Consider the following 18,717-nt stretch of genomic DNA (forward strand, 5'->3'; position numbering starts at 1 on the left):
TATGTATCATGACCAAGTAGAGTTCATCCCAAGAATGCAAAGCTGAATTGATATTCCAAAATCAAAGTAATTCACTATTTTAACACACTAAGTATGGAAAACCACATAATAATATCAATAGATGATGCAAATTAATTTCTCTAAATTAAATATATTTTCTGATAAAATCTCATAGCAAAATAAGTATACAAGTGAATCTCCTTCACCTACAAAGGTTAACTATGCAAAGTCCACAAATAATATCAATAACAACTGGCTAGATACTGAATGTTCTCACCATAGGATTAGAAAAATGCAAGAATGTTTGTTCTTGCCAATCTTCAATACCACACAAGACACTCTAGTGGGAAAACAAGACAAGAAGAATAAACAAAAGACATTTGGAATAAAATGAAATACTGTATACATTTATTTATTTTCAGATAATGCAGTTTTCTATCTAAAAATGTTATGGAATCTAATGAAAAGATTTCCTATAACTAGCAAGTGAATTTAGCAAGAACACAGCACACAAGGCCAATACAAAAACCAATTATATCCCTATAGAGCTCTAATAAAAAATTAGAATGAACTTCATATTTTAAAAACCACCAATTAATCTTTAAATACAAGCAATTAACTATAAATTAATATTCAGCACTAAAATTACCAAATAAAATTAATACTGAGGTGTAAATTTAACAAAATATATAAACAATTTGTATGCCAAACACTACAAAACACTGATGAAAGAAATAAAAGATTTTTCCAAAGAATTGAAGATATAGTGTATCATATTCATGGATTAGAAGCCTCAATTTTATTAATATATGAATCATCCATGATATTAGCATATATTAAATATAATCCTGATCAAAATCCCTGCAAGCATTTTTGTAGATATAAAAAAGCTGATTCTAAAATCTATTTGGAAAAGCAAAGGGACTAGAATAGTCAATACAATTCAGGTGGGGGGGGGAGAGAATGTGGGAGAACTCATCATGTTCAATTTTAAGACTAATATAAAGATTTCATAGCAATCAAGAGTGTGATACTGGTGGACAGTTAGAAATGCACGTCAATAGAAAAGAATAAAGATTGATAGTGTTTTCAATAAATTGTACTGGAACAAATGGGTATTATACACAAGCATTTAAAAACTCAACGTGTATCTGATAGCATACACAAATAAGCTCAAAATAGATCACATGTTTAAATGTACATTTTTAAAGTATAAATTCTAGGTAAAAATAGAGGGGACCTTAGGTTTGGCGATGAATTTTTAGATACAACAGCACAGTCTATTTTTTAAAAATCAGTAAATATATTGACTTTATTAAAACTAAATTATTTTCTTTGTGGAAATTAAATAATTTTCGTTTTAAAGCTAAATATTTTTATGTTAAGAAAATGAAAAGACAACCCACCTATGGAGAGGTATTGCTTGGAAATTGCATATCTGACAAAAGACTTGTATTCCAAAATATAGAATTTCTAAAACTCTGCAATGAGAAAATAAATAACTCAATAAAATTACAGGCAAATGATATCATCAGACATTTCACTGAAGAAGATTATATAGATGGATCATAAGCACAAGAAAAGATGCACAATCTCATTAACCATAAGAAAATGCAAATTATAATAAACCACAGTGAGATACCACTACACACTTATTAAAAGAGCTAATATTAAAAGATAAACTGTACAAAATTCATTGAGGATAAAGAGGTAACATAACTGGTGGTTCCAATGTAAAATCAAACATTCTATTTGGAAAACAGTTGGCAGTTTCTTATAAAGTTAAGCATATATTTACCACATGATCTAGACATTCCATTCCCAAGAATTTATCCAATGGAAATTAAACGATATGTCCATTCTAAGACTTATATATGAATGTTCAAATAAACTTTATTGGTAATAGTCAAAATCAGGAAACAACTCCAATATCAATCAGATCATACCCATACCCATACCCATAGATTGGAATCCTATGTAGTAATCAAAAGAAATGAACTGTTGATACACACAGCATGGATGGTTCTCAAAATAATCACGTTGGATTTTTTAAAAGCCAAATGAGTACCTAGTTTATGATTCTACTTATATAAAAACCTAAAAAAAATGTGCAAACTAGTATGTCAGAAAATAAATTAGTGAGTGTGTACCTGAGGATGGAGGATAGGGGAGAGAAGGGTGGTTCTAATAAAGGGTACAAGGACAAGTACCACATAATCTCAGTCATATGTGGAGTCTAATGAACAAAATAAACTGACAAACAAAATAGTTCCAGAGACATGGAAGCATAGAACAGATTGAGGAATCTCAGAGGAAAGGGGGGTGTGGGCAGGAAGAGATTAACCGTATATGCATAATCCATGGTCACAGAAAATAGTGCATGGGGGAATGAGGGCAGGATGGAGGAGGTCAATAGGAGAGCAGAGGGGTAATCTATAATACTTTCAACAATAAAGATTTTTTTTAATAAAGGGCACAAGGAAATATTTCTGATGCTATATGTTTATAATGTTGCATGTGGTGATGATTTCAAGGGTACAAAATTTAACATATTGTGTAATTTAAATATATGCAGTTTCCTGTATGTCAATTATGGCTCAATAAAGCCAATAAACGTAAATTGCAATAATTCCCAATTTATAAGTATTTACTCAGCAAGATTAAATGTAAAATAAAAGTAGCACGTCTCCACCCAAGAAATCACTGAGATTTGGATGTTTGCAGACCCTTGACATGCAGATTCAACTCCCTAATCAGCATCATTTTCAAACCTTTGCTTTTGTTGTTTTGTTTTTCATTCTTACTTTTTGTACCATAGGAGGCCCAGGGCAAAAGCAACCATCCTTGCCATCAGTCAGGCTTTGTCTTTAATATTTAATTAAGGATAAAAGAGAATCATGTGATTCTTTGCCCCCATCAATTATTCTTGCTTCCTACTGCGCAAGAGCTAATGTACTTCAGAAGAGGATGCTGTTAGCTAAATCACATAAATATTGAAAAATTCACACCTATTTTTCTGTAATCATTGCCTGCACATGGTTCACAGCCAGCACAGTGTGGGGTGTTGGAGGAAGAAGAATGCTATGAAATGTAGAAACAGCACATAGCATCTGAAAGGGGCTTTGCACAAATGCCCCTATTGTGCCAAAGCACAAAAGGAAGGGAAGCATTTGTACTTAATAATTGCTAACATTTATTGAGTACCTGACACTGTGCTTAGCATTTCAGTTGTACATTCTTTTATAATCCCTGTTTCTGCTCCTTGAGCTATTTTTTAAATTAGCATCATAATCTTCACATAAGAAGGCGATAGCTCAGAGGGCTTCAGACACTTGCTTAAATGAGGGATGAATCACATTTAAAACCCACATCTGCTTTGATTTCTAAAATAGATGGCTTGGCCCTACCTGATCTGGCTCAGTGGATAGAGTGTCAGCCTGCAGACTGAAGGGTCCCGGGTTTGATTCTGGTCAAGGGCACAAGCATGGGTTATGGGCTCAATCCCCAGCAGGGGCCGTGCAGAAGGCATCCAATCAACAATTCTCTATCATCATTGGTATTTCTATCTTTCTCTCTCCCTTCTTCTCTGAAATCAATAAATATATATATATTTTTTTAAATGGGTGGGTTGAACCTGCAATATGGCCCCTAATCTAGAACCAACCCTGTTCTTTGAAGGTTCTCCCCTAAATTTCAGTTCTAGAGAAGAATAAAAAGAAAACCAGAGGGAGAGAGAAAATACACTTTAGTGAGGGAAAGAAAAAAAAAAAGGAAAAGAAAACAGATAAAACTCTCTATTGTGCCTGGCACATATTAGGCCCTTTATATTTGCTGAATTGAATTGAAGTGGAGTGCTTGCTCTCTTAGCCTTTCTGAAATCCATAAATATGCAATATGCTTTATGGGAGGAACACACATGCTAAATGTGTTGTTCTGAAGTACACATACAATGAAACTGCAGTGGCTGGCCAGCTGTCAGTGGTGCAGATCCCCATGGATGTGTCTACATTTGGGAAAGGTGGTTCTTAGAGACCAGAAGTTTGCCCACAGCCTAGCCCACAGCTATGGGGTCATGCTGAAATGACAATTTCATCAATTCAGCTAGTGGGAACCTGCCACCGTGATTAATTTGATCACACAGTCCAGTTCAAAGTCAATGCTGTGCCCATGTGAAAACATGGAGGAGACCCTTCTCTAACATCATCATCACTCACCCTTGTACTCCTTCCCCTGCTGCCTCTGAGTCACTGTTCAGGACTGGCCCTTTCACAAATAGGGAAGGAACAACCTTAGACTGAATTGGGCTGGCATTACAAGTGCTCAATCACGTTCACTTCAATGTCAAATCAGTTCTTATATTACCAAACACCAGAGTCTTGCATGACAGCTCATCACAGGGAAAGCCATGTCCAATAAAGAATCCTGAGGGTTAATATCTGCCTCTAGTAGAAAGAGTTCCACTTTTCATGGATTGTTACAGAATTGGCTGTGAGAAAATCCAGGATAGGGTGAAGACAATTGGCTCACAGCCTATTGGGAAAATAGCCTGAGACACATGGTGGGTTCTCTGTATCCACAGGGTCTACATCCAAGGATTCAACCAACAGTTATTGAATATATTCAGAAAACAAATGTTACATTGTGGCTGATATGTGCTATGTTGCTAGACCTATAGTGTGTCTTTGTACCTAACATGTATAGACTCCTCTTCTTGTCATTATTCCCAAACAATCCTATCTATATATAATAAAGAGGAATATGAAAATTGATCCTCACACCCTTGTGTCACAAAATGGCCACCCCCATGTCATCATAAGATGGCTGCCCCTACATTATCACAAGATGTCCACCCCACATCATCACAAGATGGCTACCACAAGATGGGCATTCCCACATCATCACAAGATGGCTGTCCCCACATCATCAAAAGATAGTCACCCCCATGTCGTCACAAAATGGCCAGCCAAGGAGGGCAGCTGGGGCAACCAAACCTACAGGGGAGGGCAGTTGAAGGCAACCAGGCCTGCAGGAGAGGGAAGTTGGGGGTGATTGGGCTGGCAGAGGAGCAGTTAGGTGTCAATCATGCCAGCAGGGGAGCAGTTAGGGGGCAATTAGGCAGCCAGGCAGAAGAGTGGTTAGGAGCCAGCAGTCCCAGATTGTGAGGGGGATATCCAATTGCCAATTTAGACCAAATCCCACAGGGATCCAGCTTAAACCAACAGTCAGACATCTCCTAAGGGGTCCCAGATTCGAGAGGGTGCAGGCTGGGCTGAGGGACACCCCCTAATGCATGAATTTCATGTACTTGGCCTCTAGTGTAGTATAACAACAATTTAAAATCATTCACATTGCATTAAGTATTAAAAGTAATCTAGTGATGATTTATAATACATGGGAGGGTTTGTATAGTTTATATGCAAATAGCACATCATTTTATATAAGACTTGAGCATCTTCACATTTTAATATCTGTTGAGGGGGGGGTGTGTCCTGGAACCAGTCCCCTGAGGGACAACTCTATACAGTGTCTTATTGTTACTTTGGCAGTGGGTATGACCTATAGGGCCAGGGAACTCATATTATTGAACTAATTGCACTTGAAGATTAAGTTCACAGTACTATCAACCAAGTATCATTGGAGTTTCTATCTGACCAGTATTGTAAAGAAGTAATGAAACAAGTAATATAATGTAACTTTTTAGAGAGGTAAAAGAAAAAGGATAGTGCTGTAGTAAACAGAACATTCTCATTTCTTAATCATTCGTATTATTCATTCTTGAATCTACCGCTTATTAAATGAGTAACTTTGAACAAGGCATCTAACTTCAATTCTCTTATCTGCACAATAGGGCTACTAATGACAACCTATTGGATTGTTATAAAAATTACATTCAATAATGAACAAAAGTATCCATATTTAGTAAGTCTGGCTTTAAATATTTCAGTCCGTATAATGTATACTTTCAGTCTATAGGAAGAGACAGTATTACTAGTATTTAGAGATTATCAGAATATGAATCAATGTTTAAGTGTATTGTATTTTACCTAATCTTTACAAATTATTGATCATATATTTTTTAATGTTTGCCTTTTTTTTCTTTTATAAGTCAGTTATTTTCTTCATGAGTTATAATGAGTTGCTTCATTTACAAAGTATTTAACTCATTTATAATCAGAGCCAGATTTTAAAATTGATGTTTAATTTGGCAATCATTAAAGATTCTTTTTGGCTGAAGTACTCAAATCCACCAATTAGCCCTTCAAAAATGTTTCTTTGAATTTTCTACACCTTTTGATTAGTTATGATTTTTCCTTGGTGTAAGACATGTTATGTGAGCATTTAAATTATAAACAACCTATGTTATATGGCCATTTAAACTATAACCAACCTATGTCATTTCTTAATCATTCATATTTTTCAATCAAAGTTAACTTTTACATTATATTACTTGTTTCATAACTAAAATTACACATACCATGTACTGGATTGGAAAATAATCTATATCATATTTGTGGACTTTCTTAAACTTATTTTTAAATAATTACAGATAGAAAGTGGGGAGGAGGAGAGATTCTGGAGAATTCTGAGAAAACTTCCCTCTCGAAGGAATTTCTTTAGGCCAAAGAACTCAGATCAGTCAGAAATACTGAAATCTGGATTTGCAGTACTGAAATTTTTAGGAGTAGATTTTTTATTCCCCAAGAAACAAAGAACACTGAATATGGAATAAATAAAATTATCAAAACAAAAGCAATTTTAAATTTATAACTGCTCTAAAAGAGAACTATGTAAAAGAGTAACAATGTATTATATGATTATAGCATATGTAAAAGTTATATATCTATATATCTATATCTATATACACAATAATAGCAGAAGGAAGGGATGAAGGAACTGGGAATCCATTTTGTAAATTTCTTTCAATATAACTGAAGGGACATTAATATAACTGAAGGTAGATTAATAAAAAATATACATTATAAGCCCTAGGGTAACCATTAATTTCAAAATGAGGAAAAATCATAAGTTCATAAGGCAGATAAAATTGCATCACAAAAATGCTCAGTCATAAAGGTTCTCATCACACACAAAAATGTATAACTAGGTATGGTGGTGATAGATGTTACCTAGACTTATGATAATTATCTTGCAATGTATGCAAATATCAAATCATTATGTTGTACAGCAAAAATTAATATAATGTTATATGTCAATTTTACCCCAATAAAACAATGCTCAGATATCCCAAAACAATACGCACAAAAAAGATGTAACTAACAGAAAATAGCAAAAACAGCTGGCAATTGATAAATTTTAATCCAAACATATCAATAGTTACTCTAAATATAAATGATCTAAAAACAGCAATTACAAGAAAAAAAAATTTTGCCAGACGTGATTTTAAAAGCAGGACCCAACCAAAAGAGGAAGGTATCTGTAATACTTTCAACAATAAAGATGAATTAAAAAAATAAAAATAAAAAGCAAAACCCAACCATAATTCTTTAAAGAAACTCACCAGGCATAGATATATTAAAAGTCAAAGGACAGAGAAAGACATGCCATTTAAACACTACAAAAAAAATAAATAGCTTAAACATCTGTGTTAATATCAAACAAAGCAGGGTTCCAATGTGAGACACTGGTTGAGGTGAGAATGTAGAAAGATAGTTATGAAATGCAACTATGACAGTTTTCACCTTGGTAGTTGCCAGGATTGATTCAGTGAACTGTTTCGCTAAATGGGTACCCTTACCTCTCTTGGTAAAAGGAACCACTTTTCCAGTTGGAGGTACTTTTTTCCTCTCTTTGATCTATTCTGACATACTTGGTAAAGTAGAATTGTTCATGTGAGAGATCCACGGTGTCCTGGACAAAGGGCTAACATGGTCTGAATTGCCTCTGCTCCAAATTTCAGAGGATTCCCCTAAACTCAGCTTCCATGGGACTGGAGTCTCCCTTCTCCCAGAAAGGTGATTGAAATTCCCCATGGGCCTCAAAGTGGCTGCAGTCAACTCCTGAAAAATTCCGTAAATCCAGACTTCTTACATCAGGAAGTCTAACCCCTTTCCACTAAGGTTGCTATTATTTTTGCACAGTGACTGGGGCTGGGGGAGAAGGGAGGTCTGATCCCATGAACGGATGAGCAGATCAGGACCCATAGACCCTGGCCTCCAATGCATCACTGTGAGGTGAGGATGAGGTGGGGGGGAGGGACAAGGGAAAGGAAGAAGGTAGAGTTAAAGGGTGCTTACTTTTTTCTCTCCTGCTCACCCTTGGTTTATATGAATTTCCAGTTTCCCAATAAAAATTATCTTTAACTGATACCCAGTTACATTGCACAAAGCTTCCTGAATCCTGGTATATAACAGATGGACTAGCCTGGCATTGAAACCTTGGGTTAAGTTCTACTGAACTTTAGTCACTTATTGCCTAGAATAAAGCCATCTGAATGGGACTTCAGGAGACAATCATATATAATAAAAAGGTAATATGCAAATTGACCCTTTCACCCTATGTGCTCAAAGATGGCTGCCTCAGAAGAAGAGGGCAGTTAGGGGCAACTAGGCCAGCAGGGGAGGGCAGTTGGGGTGATCAGGCCAGCAGGGGCGGGTAGTTGTGGAGGACCAGGCCTGCAGGGGAGGGCAGCTATCAGCAATCAGGCTGGCAGGGGAGTGGTTAGGGGGTGATTAGGCTGGCAGGCAGGCGAGCAGTTGGGAACCAGCAGTCCCGGATTATGAGAGGGATGTCTGACTGCCGGTTTAGGCCCGATCCCATAGACAGTCAGATCAGGCCTAAACCTACAGTGGGACATCCCCTGAGGGGTCCCAGATTGGAGAGGGTGCAGGCTAGGCTGAGGGACAACTCCCTCCCTCCCCCCACAGTGCACAAATTTTGTGCACCACGCCTCTAGTATTTAATTGGATCCAAGTACCTTAAGAGTATCATTTAAACATGTTGGAAGCATTGGTTGCACTATCTCATCTGATGTGGAATTTCCCTGAATTTCAGGTAGGATTGGGAGCCTTTGGCAGTGAAATTATATGAGAATCAGTAAAAAAGAAAGGCCCCTCTGCTCAGCCTGTGTTGCGCAGTGGTTGAGCATCAACCTATGAACCTGGAGATCACAGTTCAATTCCAGGTCAGGACACATGCTCAGGTTGCAGGCTCAATCCCCAGTGGGGGACGTACAGTGAGGTAGACAATCGATGTTTCTATCTCTTTCTCCATCTCCCTTCCTCTTTCTAAAAAATCAATACAAATATTTTTTTTAAGGGAGGCCACTCTAGAGATATGAAGGGCAAAGAAATTCAATTTCATTTATATATTACTTAGTTCACGTTCAAAGATGCCATGGTTAAAAATAATATACTATGACCATATAAGAAACTTATTTATATTCCCCTTTACTTAAAGACCAGCAAGAGCAGATATTAATATCAGGGAGAATGCTTAGATTTGTGTTTTTTTGTTTTTTTTTTTTTTGATTTTATACAGAGAGGAAGGGAGAGAGATAGAGAGTTAGAAACATCGATGAGAGAGAGTCATCGATCAGCTGCCTCTTGCACACCCCCTACTGGGGATATGCCCGCAACCAAGGTACATGCCCTTGACCGGAATCGAACCCGGGACCTTTCAGTCCCCAAGCCGACGATCTATCCATTGAGCCAAACCGGTCCCGGCTTAGATTTGTTTTTGACATGATAGCCTTTGAACTTGAGATAGAATTCAGCTCACCCCTAGAGAGTGGTGCCAATTCACTCTGAATCCATTTTCATAAACCCTAACAAAGTGCAGCAGCCTCATGAAGAGCATCCATTGTTCTGAGAATCACTTACCTACCACAGAGTGTCAAACTTAACAACCACAACTTCACTGCTATCTCCACTTTTAAAAAAAGATGATTTTAGTTTATAAAAGCCCTAACTCCACAACTAAAATCAACTCCATATCCCCAACTACGTAAAGAGAGGAAGATCTGTGGTAAGGTATGAAAAGAAAAATCAAAACAGAACAAACAGGTTTTCTTCCCATGAATTCCCGTAAGTCCGAAGTCAAGCATTTTAATCACTGATATAATTAGATAAATTTGAGTTAGGCCAGGTTGAAGCTATGAAAAATTCCTTTCCTAATATACATTAAATAAATCATTTTACAATTTCATTGTTTTCATACAAGCATCCACCGATGAAATTCCAAGTTGAGAGCTCTCTCATTTTGGTTCCCTCTGAAGGCAGAGCCTGGGGCTAGACCTTGGTGTCCATAGGCTTTTAAGGAATGGGTCTTGGGAAAGAAGTGTAAGACTCCCTATGGAATGAGACAGAGGAGGAGGAGAAGCAGGCGCCCTTGGCTTTAGAGGAGGCTGTGCAGCAGCCAGTATGAGAGTGTGCCAAGCCCTTGAGATGGGCTTGAAATTAATCTAAACAAATGCTGTGGCTGAAATTAGAGGTGGGTTGAAGGATTGTGATTGGGGCACCACAGGCATCTCTTCTAGGGCCTTGTGGACATGCTTTAACAGGTGAGATGGCCAAGCATTTTGAAAATCCACTGGAAGTGTCCCAGTTGCTGGAAAGGTATTTGACTGTCTTAATAGCTTTTTCAGAGGCACATTTACAACAAAGTGTGTAAGGATGTAATCATTACACATTCCAAATGAGTAAAGTTTGAACTAATAATATTTTGTTATTGCTGGATCTTTAATAGGTTTAATATGTTCAATAGGCCATCTAAGCCAGGTTCTTTATCAGAAGGCTTTCTGTAATGGGAAAACTAAATCTCTGATCTTCTCAAGCAATTGGGATAATGAGAAACCAAAGGAGCAATTTTGCAAGTGGTGGAATGTGATAAAATAAAACCCCCCAAATATATCTATTTATTTGCCAGTGGCATAATCAGAATAGAGTGGAAGTGAGGCCAAACCTGCAGGTATAGATCCACAGTTACCACGGCCTTAGCTAGCTTCTGAGAGTGAGGTGAAGGGCTGCTCCCTACTCTCCTGAGACTAAGTTAGGTGCTTCTTGCATTTGCCCAGAGCACCATGTATATCCCCCAACACACACACACACACACACACATACACACACACACACACACAAACAGACACACGCACTGGTACAGGTACGGGTATAGGTACACACACAGGCATGTACACAGGCACAAGTACACACACACAGAGGCATAGGCACACACACACACACACAACACACACACTTGTACATACACAGGCACAAGTACACACCCAGAGGCATAGGCACACACACACACAAACACACACAGTGGTACATACACAGGCACAGGTATAGATACAGGTACACACATAGACACAGATGCAGGTACATACACAGGCACAAGTACACACACACACAGAGGCAAAGACATAGGTACACACCACACACACACACACACACACACACACACACACACACCTAACTTTGATCACACCTCTGTTCATGACAACATAGGTCTGCTATAGAATAGACACTCAATACATATTTAAGAAATTATCGAAAGTGTGTTCAACAAGAATGTCTCCCAGGTACTGATAGGTAATTCTGGTTTATGCATAGATAAGAGTTATTGCAGAACAGGCCTTGCCCCCACTCAGGAAAGGCGATCCAGTCACCCAAGCTTGGTTTTTAAGTCAAAGGGGAATATAGGTTCTGGGACCAAGAATCCAGAAATTTTGCTTCAGATAAGCCCCAGGGTGTAAAGTAATCATTACAAAAACTAAGAAACAACATGGAACAATTTATTTTAAGTAGCAAGAACAAAAAGAACACTGCAAAATTATACACCACCATGTATTTATATAAGCAACACTGGACCAGAATATTAAAAACGAATACATTTCATTAAAGAGATATTGGTATTGTGGATTGTGGGTATTCTGCTTCCAGAGTTGTTGCAAAATTTATACAATACATAAAACATTTGAAAATTGAAATAACCTTACCCACGGTACCAGAGATGTAAACACATATGGGGATTTGACAATCTGCTATAAATATAGACAGCAAATAGGCATTGAAAATGTAGCCTGAATATTTGCTGCTCTTCCAGTGGCTTGAAACAAATACAAAATACACTAATAGAATGAAAAAGAAAACACAGTCTAGTATCCTTGATGCAACTCTAAGCCAATTTCACCTGATCCATCTGAAATTCCAGGAACAGATGGTCCAGTGATGCCAACAGTAATCATTTCATTATCAGCATACGGAAAGGGGTTTCTCACGGCATACAGCCACAGGATTGCCATTTCAGAGCCAGGTGTGGGATTAAAAGAAATTCTGGTTTCAAAATTGACTGTGTCAGACACTGCACCTTAGAATAATGCTGTTTTTCTGTCTTGACTAGAAATGCACTAGTAAGTGAAGGCTCACTCTTTATCCTAATTGCTAGAAATTAATCAGGAGTGATTGAAGCCATGTGCTACCATGGTAACCTAGGTCTTAGTAGCTCTTCTCTATTTCAAAGAATTAAATGTCTCTGTGAATAAGTTAGCACTAAAATCATCATCATTTTCCCACCCCATACCACCCCTGATCATCATTTTCCCACCCCATACCACCCCAGCCCAGCCTCCATTCTAAATTACATGAAATTTAAACAACTCACAAACTATCTTTCTGGCATTGGCAAGTAGGCAGCAAGTAGGTAATTAAAGGATTTGTTCTCAGCATTCAATCACCTCTTCTATACAAAGCCGGGCTTTTTTTAACCTTGGCATTTTAATGTTTTGGGCTGGATAGCTCTTTGGAGGTGAGGAGGTGTCCTGTGCATTGCAGAACCCCTGCCTTCTACCTTCCAGATGTCACTAGAAGTCTGTGCACTCCCCACAGGTGTGATAAGTAAAAATGTCTCCAGAAATTGCTAAATGTCCCCTGGGAAGCAGAATCACTTGTGGATGTGAACCACTGGAATAAATGAAGTTCCAAGGCCTGAGACACCTTATTAAGAAAATGACATCTTTTTAATAAAAATGACTCATCTGAGTATGCATGCATTAGAGTCCAACTAAGGCAGCTATACATACAGTACTTGTTTGTTTATGTTAAATGTATGGCTTGTTTTCTGCTCATTGGGCCTGCCTACCCTTTAAGCCCAGTATAATGTTATCAAAGTCCAAATCTATGTATCCATTCTGCATTTCCTGAAATTAAAAAAAATGCTTTATAAAATAATTCAAACCACAATAAGCTTTACAATGCATCTTTTAGATGTTCAGGTCATGGACCACCTATGTGTCTTGTTCATTTTATATTTGTTCATTTATATTTATATTATGCTTAACATGGTGCTTTGCATACACCTGGCAGAACATTTTCAAAAGGCTTCAGAAAAAAAAAGCCTTAGAACAGAAACAAGATAGCACCCAAAATCACCATTTGGCCCACAAGTCAAACAGCAAGGTGGCCCAGTTCCCAGCCAAACACCTATTAACAAGATACTTGTTGATATCGGAAACAAAAGGGACACTGAAAATGATTGTTCCATCTGACAAAAGAAAATCCAAAACCAAATGAAACAAAATCCCTAGCATTTAGATCAATGAGGGTGCTCTGAGGAAGGAAAAACACATCCAATATCCTACCTGACACTTCAACACTGAAAGTGAGTTAATTATGAATATAGATGGTCACTCATCAATTCCTGGTAGATACAAGTGCTGCTCTACACTTAACACTGACATTTGTTCAACCTCTTCCGAGAACATTAAACTTACCAAACAAGTAGTAGGTATTTCAAATAGCCTACAGATCTCCTCTATCACCTGCCCTTAACTCTAACCCTGGACCATGATTGTAAAACATCCCTTCCTGCTTTGTGATGCCATACCCGAAAATTTCATAGGGAGAGACTTTTTTGCAAATAAAATTGTGATATCAAATGCACACATAAGGGACTATTTCTAGAGTCCCAAGGGACACCTCCATTCATAATCAAGTAGTGTCTGCTCTCAATATAGCTTTGCCTACGTTGTTATAGTCTACTATGCATTCTATTCATATTCTGTCCAAAATAAAGGCCCGGGAACCATACTCCACTCTATGGGCTAAAAAAATTCCACTGACATGGGAAAAATTAGAGAAAAACCTGTTAAAGTTCATAAAGATTCTTTCCGTTGTTAATTCCCCAATATTCCTTGAAGTCAAAATCAAAGAAAGGTTTGAAACCTATATATTGTTTATACTTAAAACAATAAATAAATAAGTAAGTAAGTAAGTAAATAAATAAATAAATAAATAAATAAATAAATAAAACCTTATACCTTCAAGGTCTTCTCAGACCCTGGACTAATTCTTATAATTATCCTATCCTGCAAGCAAACAAATCAAAGGGATGAGAATATTGATTTGTTCAAGATTTCAGGGCCATGCGGGAGGTACTTAGGAGCAGAACCAGCATGGGTTGTAGAAGGCAGGCTTTACAGTGATAAGAGGGTGGGTGGCTGTTAGGGACCTCTGGTTCTGAAGCATCTTATAGGAACTGCTTCAACAAAAGATTCACATAGCTAAAAAAAATAGTCTTGAATACTTAAATACCTTCTATAATAAAAAGGCTAATATGCAAAATTGTTCTCCTCTACCAGGAGTTCAACCAAGAGTTTAACAGGGAGTTTGACTAGGGGGCGACCCCTCCCCTCATCTGGCCTGATTGGCCACAGACCCCACCTATGCACGAATTAGTGGGGCAGGCCTGTAGTTAAATTATATACTTCTAAATAACCTCTAGAAATGTCACACATATTTGAATAAGAAACCATAACTTGTACATGAAATAGCAGATGGCTTTTCTAGGCTGAAAGGTTCACTTCCATCCTGACACATACACCTAACAAATTAATGATGGGCTTGGGTCACAGAAAAATAAAGTCACAAGTAAATGCATATTTATTGCAGAGAGAATAGTATAGAAAGCACGATATATCAAAATTTGTGACATGCAGTTAAGCAGTGCTTATAAGATGTTTGTAAATTTTAATAATGATATGAAAAAGAAAGGCTTAACATAGATAAAAAATTCTTTTTTAGGAAGCTAAACTGACCGATGAATTAAACATGAATATGTAGAAGGAAGGAAACATTATAAGAGCAGAAATCAATGAAATAGAAAGTAAACAACAGTGAAAGTTCATAGAACCATAAGTGGTTGTTTGAAAATTTAATAAAAATTGATACACCGCTGTCCAGGTTAATCGGGATCAAAATAATAGAGAGAAAAGAAAAACTACCAATAACATGAATTAAAAGGGGATCTCTACTATAGACAAAAAAAAAATTGCTTTTTATACTATATAAGCTCTAGGCTTAACTATCTTATAGAATTATAAATTAAAACACATAAATTAAATGAATAGAAAGCTACACAACCTTTAAAATTGTATATTAACACATATGACAGACTAGAGGCCCAGTGCATGAAATTCATGCACGATTGGAGTGTGTGTGTCCTCCAGCCAGCCTGCACCCTCTCCAATCTGGGATCCCTAGAAGGATGTCCGACTGCCTTCTCACAATCCAGGACTGCTGGCTCCCAACTTCTCACTTGCCTGCCAGCCTGTTCACCCTCTAACCATTCCCCTGTCAGCCCTATCAACACCTAATTGCTCCCCTGCCAGCCTGATTGCCCCTAACTACCCTCCTCTGCTGGCCTGGTCACCTTTAACTGTCCTCCCCTGCAGGCCTGGTTGCCCCCAACTACACTCCCCTTCTGGCCTGGTCACTCCTAACTGTCCTCATCTACAGGCCTCATTGCCCCTAACTGCCCTCCCCTGCTGGTCTGGTTGCCCCCAACTGCCCTCCCCTGTGGGCCTGGGGCCCCCCAACTTCCCTCCCCTGCTGGCCTGGTTCCCTCCCCCATCTGTTCTCCCATGCTGGCCATCTTGAGGTGGCCACCTTTGACAACATAGGGGTGGCCATCTTGTGTGTTGGAGTGATGGTTAATTTGCATATTACATCTTTATTATATAGAATAGTAGAACTAATGTTTTTAATGAGGTATCAAAATAAAATATCAGACACCAAATATTTAAACCAGAATTCTTAAAACTGGTGTTCTCTATTACAATCCCCTTATTCTCTTCAAGAATATGAGTCAGTTGAGAAAAAGGTTTGTGAGGAGACTTAAATCTGGTAGAGCAGAGTTCACAAATGATGTGGCAATATTGATTGCAAATGAACCTCAAACTCATTATAAGAAATATATGTATATAAAGGAGATATCACTAGAGATGTAGATTTAAAAGGAACAACTAAGGGTGTGACAAATTCGTTTCTGATAGTAAATCCAAAAACCTAAATGAAATGGTTGAATTCTTCAAAAAGCACAATTTATCAAAAACAGTCCATAGAAGCAACAGATAATCTGAGAAACTTTCTATCTAATAAACATAAATCATTACCTATCATATGCAAACTCTTTTAGAAAATACAGGAGAAAATGCTTCCTAACTCATTCTATGAGGCAAACATAACCCAGATACAAAAGCTCACAAAGATATTACAAGAAATAAGAGGACATGAACATAGACAAAATTTCATAGATAAAAATGAGCAAAACAAGCTTGGCAATACCTGTTAACAAGTTAATACATGCTTATCTTCACCCATGTCTCACCTATTTCATCTTTCATATCTAACCTAGAAAAACATGTGTATAACATGCTGAATACTGGAATGTTCACTGCAAGAATTGAAAAAAAAATTTGAAAGTTACCTAAATATTTGTCAATAGGGAAACAGCACCGTATCAATACATTATCAAATATTTACTCTAGCAGGGAAATATTGTATTAGTTTCATATTTGATAAGTTAGTATCTAAAACATATTGTTAAATGTAGAAAATGAAAAAAAAGAAAATAATACAATAACAAGTGACATAATTTTAGGAAAAAATGAAAACACCCAAAATAACATCTTCTATATTATAGTCGAATATAAATATATAGTAGTGACACATAGAAAAATAGATTGAAAGTTTTATATCAAATGACTAAAGAAGTTTATTTCTGTGAAAGTGGAAAGAGGATCAGGATTGGGGGTAGTTGAAACAGGGTTGTTAAAGGTAACTTGAGCATCATCTGCAATATTTAAATTTAAATAAAATTGTAAAGTAATAGAGATCATGAAGTTTTCATAGAATTAAAAAGAGCAATAAAGATAACATGCTGATTAGAAAAATATAAGAAATAGGTAGAGGGAGGAGAGTTGAAAAAAATGGTGCTTACTTCCTTACTGACCAAGTGAGAAATGAAAAATAAAGCAAAAATGAATATATATGTGCACTATTTCAAATGACAATGACAACCAAGGAACTAAAAACAATGACAAAAATATATGGAAAGGAAGGAGTAAGAAGAGTTGTAAGGTGAGAGTGAATGTTTTTCTGATTTGTTTAACCAAGAGTCAATATGGATTTCCAGACATGGAGGGAAGAACAAGTGTTAAAGTGAGTCCCCCTAGAAAGCAAGACTGCATGGGGGCAAGGGACTGTGGATTTTCAATATAGGTCTTTCTGTTACTTTAATTTATTTCATCTATGTACATATGTTACTATTTTTTTAACTTTTACTTTATTTTTCCATAAAGGGAATAAATGGTGGTGGAAGAAAATGAAAACATATGTCACTATTTTAATTTAAGAAGGTTACAAAAAATTTCAACTCTGCATAATTTAATTAAAAAAGCTTAATTAGCCTGTTTTATTTGAGTGTATTGATATGAAAGAAGTGGTATTTTAATTCTTATTTGAACAGTAATATGTCATCCTTTGTTTTACTTCTCTCTTAGTTTGGGTTTTTAATAAACATTTTATGTTAGAAGTTTTAGATTCATAAAAAAAATTGTGAAAATAGTGCAGAGAGTTCTCATATTCAATTTTCCTTATTACTAACATACTATATGGTACATTTTTATAATTAATGAACCAATATTGTTACATTAGTATTAATATAAGCCGATACTTTATTCAAATATTCTTAGATTTTACCTAAATTAATTTTTCTACTACAAGATCTCATCCAGGACAACATGTTACATTTAATTGTCAGATCACCTCAAGATCTTCTTGACTTTCCTTATTTTTTGTGAGTTTGACATTCTGGGGGAGTACTGACGGTATTTGTCTGATGTTTTTCCCAATATTAAATTAGGTTTTTGGGTTTTGGGAATGAAGACACCAGTGGTATAGTGCCATCATATCAAGGGCATATAACAAGGGCACATGACATTTCACTGTTGATGTTAACCTTGATCCTGTAGTTAACATAGTATTAGTCAGGCTTCTCCACTGTAAAGTTTTTTTCTTTTTCACCATTTATATATTATATTCTTTGAAAGGGAATCTTTATGTACTGTCCACACTTAAGGAGAAGGAAGTTATGATTCGCATCATTGAGGGCAGAATACATAAATTATTTTTAATTCCTCTGTAGGAGAGTTTTGACTATTCTCTCCCATGTATGTATTTACTCAATCATTTGTTGATATCAGTATGAAGTCATGGATATTTTCTACCTCGAATTACAGTCTAATGCTGTCAGGACTTTGGACAGTTCTATTAGGGAATTTTTGTTTGTTTTGTTAATCCTCAGCTGAGGACATTTTTTTCCATTGATTTTCAGAGAGAGATTTTTCCCAATGATTTTGGAAGTGAGGGGGAGAGAAAGAGAGAGAGAAACATGTGTGAGAGACACATTGAACAGTTGCCTCCC

The sequence above is a fragment of the Pipistrellus hanaki genome, assembly GCF_964339955.1.
Source record: "Pipistrellus hanaki genome assembly, chromosome: 1".
NCBI classification, from domain to species: domain Eukaryota; kingdom Metazoa; phylum Chordata; class Mammalia; order Chiroptera; family Vespertilionidae; genus Pipistrellus; species Pipistrellus hanaki.